Raw genomic sequence first — 4,739 nt, 5'->3', positions numbered from 1 at the left:
ATACTCATCAACACTTGTTTATAGTGGTCATAATGGATGGAAATGATACCTCATTGTGGTTTTGATTTGCATTACCATAAGAATTAGAGACATTGAGCACCTTTTCATATAGTTAATGGCCATTTGTATATCTGTTTTGGAGAAGTGTCTATTCTGGTCTGTTGCCCATTTTATGATCAGATTACTTATTTTTGTCATTGTGTTGCATTAATATCAGTTTTATCATAATTTTATTAGGTTTTACAATATTAATTTTTACCCATGAAACATGACAAATAGCTACTTTACATGTAATATTATAACAGATGTAATATGCAGCAGATAATCTTATATGATCAAATCCCAGCAACTGGTTTAAACTTTTACCATCATAATTAATGAGCACACAGTGTTCATGGAGATTAGTATGAATTTGTGTTTTCCAGATTCCATTCAGTAAATATTCGCTGTAAGTTGCTTCATTTCATGGGTCCATCATAAAAGACATATCTTGGAAAAAGAGTCAAGTACATAACTGTATTAATAATGTTTCATATGGTCATAGAGCTCCCAACACATTATTCATTTTGAGAACATAGATAGCTCTTGAATGTATGTTGGTTGGGATGGCTATCATCCAGCTCACTTCCTGGTTCTTGTAAAAAGATGGCTTCAGCAGAATGTTTCACTCCAAGTGCATCTGAGTCAAAGCCAAGGGAGTGATTATTCTTTTTCTCCAAGTCTTTCCCAGGCACCCAAATGATATTAGCATTTCCCTTTTGTTGTAACATATAACATTCCTTGACCCCTTCTGCCTAAGTAACAATCTCACCTTTCTTTAGTTTATCATTAATTTTTACCTAAACCTTTCCTGCTGAGATAGGATCAGGCACTAGTCAAGTCCATATTGCTAGTAGCAAAGTGAAATGTACCAGGACTTCCTCTTGTATTCCATTCCCAGTGGAATGGACAAATATACAGAAATGGTACTATCACACTTACTAGGCAAAAAAATATTTGCTACCATCAATTCCAACTTGGCAAGGAAAGGGAAAAAATAATCCATCCCATTAATTCTTTTGGAATTCTTTCAGTTAGGTTCTGATTAATAGACATACTTTCTTATTTTGGAATATTACCAGGATCTGGGACAGTGGCTGTAGTCTAGGGACCACTGGATCTGCTACTGAGAGAAAAAATTGTGGTTATATGCATGAGAAGACTTGTATATAAGCTTCCGTATCATCCTTTATACTGTATTTCCCAATTTTAATACAAAAATGTAACAATTTATCTAAGAGATACATATCATTAGTGCTCTTGATATTCACTTGCAAAATATAAGGTTGGAAGTTTGTAGATTCATCCTTCAATATTTTGTCACTCTCCATCCTTTTAAACAGGTATTTTAATTGACCATATCAGTTATTAACCCACTATCGTAAGGGTGATAAGAAATATAAAGTCAATTGAGAGTGCTATTCCTATGTTTCTGAACCCATTGTTGCACTAGGTGAGTGGAGAAGTGAAGGCTTTGATCTGATGACCAATTAACTAGGAGGCCCAAACTGGTACAGTATTTTGTTTGTCCTGGTTCTTTTTGGTATTAGCAGAACTGACTTCTTTTTATCTTAGTATTTTGATAGTATTAGCAGCACTGGTTTCAGTTACTGTGTATGGCAATCCAAACCCAGATTATAGATCAAGTCCAGTCAGTGTCCATTGAAGTACCTCCCTTTCCAGGCAGCAATAGATAAAGAGCCAAATTAATGTACTTGCCAACTACTTGCTGGAAAGAGTAAACTGTACACTTTGCTTTTTCTGCTTTGTTAAAAGTTTGACTTTGGTAGGAGTCACCAGTATATGTCACCATTTGGCAAATCATTGAATGGTTGGAATTCTTTTGTGTCCATTCATGCCATGGACCTAGGTTGCCACTTCAAAAGATCAAAGTAGGGCATTAGCTGCTTGATTCCAATTGCCTTCAACTCCAGAATAGGGCTGTTTTGATAAGCATCCAAAATGTCTTACTTTGATTTTATCTCAGAATTTCCAGAAAGATTTTTTTAAGAGCAATATCTTATATAAGGATCTTTTCATGATCCATTTGGTCCATTTTACTGATCTATTTGGTCCATTGTAAGCCCAATAGTTACTATACCCAAACAGTAGGGCTTTTTTTTTTTTTTTTGTAGGGCTTTTTTTGTTGTTGTTCTTCTTCTTCTATTATTGCAAGAAACAGCCTGTAATTTAGCTGTTCCATGAGAATGTTACTACTTGCTAGATTCAAAGTACCTGGTTTTACACTGAGTCTTGGACCTTACTTCTATAATCACCCTCTATAAAGCAGACCAAATGCCAACCTCTACAGGTACTTGATCTGAAGCATGCCCATTAAGCAATAGTAGCAGGCAAGTCCTTGGGCAGGTCTACAGTAGATCAGAGGAGGAAGAGATTATTTGTTTAGAATGGACCCTTTCTTGTAAATCCCTGGTTGGATGTTCTTGAATATGTCATTTCTATTTAACTTCACAAGGGAACTATTTGAGCATCACCCTGTCTTTTAGAATGTTGTTCTAGAACCACCAATGGTGATAGGCATTTCACATCTTAATGTAGTCCAAAGGCTTTACTTACTTTGGCTGTCTGCATAGCTACCCAAGAAGAAGCCAGTAACTGGCTTTACTCAAAAGCAGTGTACCAGAGAGTTTCATCTGATAATTTTCTACTTCAAAAGACTAGAAGTCACCAGTAAGTAACAGTAGGTTTGAGAATTTGTAAGAGACTCCACTTGCCATGAGTGTAGGTTGCTAACATTTCTAATATCATTTCAAGTTTTTCTCGGGATGGTAGAGGCCGTGTAGCATCGCTGTTACTCTGAGGAGAGAACAGTCAGTAGCAGGGTACAAAAATGCAGAGCAATAAAACCTTTAACTTGGAGAAGCAAAACTATACTTCAAGGAAGCATCATCAGCATCACCACCAGCAGCACCACCAGCAACAACAGCAGCAGCCACCACCACCACCAATACCTGCAAATGGGCAACAAGCCAGCAGCCAAAATGAAGGCTTGACTATTGACCTGAAGAATTTTAGGAAACCAGGAGAGAAGACCTTCACCCAATGTAGCCGGCTCTTTGTGGGCAATCTTCCTCCTGATATCACTAAAGAAGAGATGAGGAAACTGAGAAATACGGGAAAGCAGGTGAAATCTTCATTCATAAGGATAAGGGCTTTGGCTTTACCTGCTTGGAAACACGAACCTTAGCAGAGATTGCCAGGGTAGAATTGGACTACATGTCACTTCGTGGAAAGCAGCTGCGTGTGCGCTTTGCCTGCCATGGTGTATCCCTTACAGTCTGAAACCTTCCTCAGTATGTTTCCAATGAACTGCTGGAGGAAGCTTTTCCGTGTTTGGCCAGATGGAGAGGGCTGTAGTCATCATGGATGATCGAGGAAGGCCCTCAGGAAAAGGCATTGTTGAATTCTCAGGGAAGCCAGCTGCTTGGAAAGCTCTGGACAGTGCAGGGAGGGCTCCTTCCTGCTAACCACGTTTCCTCGGCCTGTGACTGTGGAGCCCATGGACCAGTTGGATGATGAAGAGGGACTTCCAGAGAAACTGGTTATAAAGAATCAGCAATTTCACAAGGAGCGAGAGCAGCCACCCAGCTTTGCACAGCCTGGCTCCTTTGAGTATGAGGATGCCATGTGCTGGAAGGCACTGATGGAGATGGAGAAGCAGCAGCAGGGCCCGAGTGGACCACAACATCAAGGAAGCTCGTGAGGAGGAGATGGAGATGGAGGCTGCTCGCCATGAGCACCAGGTCATGCTAATGAGACAGGATTTGATGAGGCGTCAAGAAAGCTTAGGAGGATGGAAGAGCTGCACAACCAAGAAGTGCAAAAACGAAAGCAACTGGTGCTTAGGCAAGAGGAGGAGCGCAGGCACCGAGAGGAAGAGATGTGACAGCAACAGGAAGAAATGATGCAGCAACAGCAGGAAGGATTCAAGGGAACATTCCCTGATGCGAGAGAACGGGAGATACGGATGGGGCAGATGGCTAAGGGAGGTGCTGTGGGCATAAACAATAGAGGTGCGATGCCCCCTGCTCCAGTGCCAGCTGGTACCCCAGCTCCTCCAGGACCTGCCACTATGATGCCAGATGGAACCTTGGGATTGACCCCACCAACAACTGAATGCTTTGGCCAGGCTGCTACAATGGAAGGAATTGGGGCAATTGGTGGAACCCCTCCTGCATTCAACCGTGCAGCTCCTAGAGCTGAATTTGCTCCAAACAAACGTCGCTGATACTAATAAAAATGTCAATGTCTAGTTTCCCAAAAACCCTTAAAAGCAGGACCCTTTTTGGACTAGCCAGAATTCTGCCCTAGAAAAGTGTTAGGGATGCCTCCCATTAGGTCTTCCTTGCCTGTACTACTCAGAGGGAGTTTACTGGAGGCTGAAGGCAAGGAAGGGGTGGCAGGGGGCGGGGGGGGGAGGATATTTAACAAATCAGTTCTGTGTGGTATATCATTTAACTAATTGATTCTGTGTGGTGCATTCCTGAAGTCTTATGTGATTGTTGAGGGTCTGGGGGGGGGGGGGAACCATGGCAAAATGGATCCAGTTAGAGCCCCCATTAATCTTGATCATTCCATTCTTGTCCATCCTGTTCTTTTTGCTTTCTCATTCTTATATCCTCCAACTCCATACACACTGCCACATAGGCCACAAAAACAAACATCCACCAATGACCTTA

General features: G+C 41.3%; 1 pseudogene; it reads left to right on the top strand.

The window, feature by feature from the left end:
• Positions 1-2,890: 2,890 nt before the first annotated feature.
• On the top strand, positions 2,891-4,357 carry LOC100856609 (annotated as a pseudogene).
• The last annotated feature ends 382 nt before the right edge of the window (positions 4,358-4,739 follow it).

Source organism: Canis lupus, chromosome 14, assembly GCF_011100685.1.
Source record: "Canis lupus familiaris isolate Mischka breed German Shepherd chromosome 14, alternate assembly UU_Cfam_GSD_1.0, whole genome shotgun sequence".
In the NCBI taxonomy this organism is placed as follows: domain Eukaryota; kingdom Metazoa; phylum Chordata; class Mammalia; order Carnivora; family Canidae; genus Canis; species Canis lupus.
This window is presented reverse-complemented; position numbering and strand designations above follow the sequence as displayed.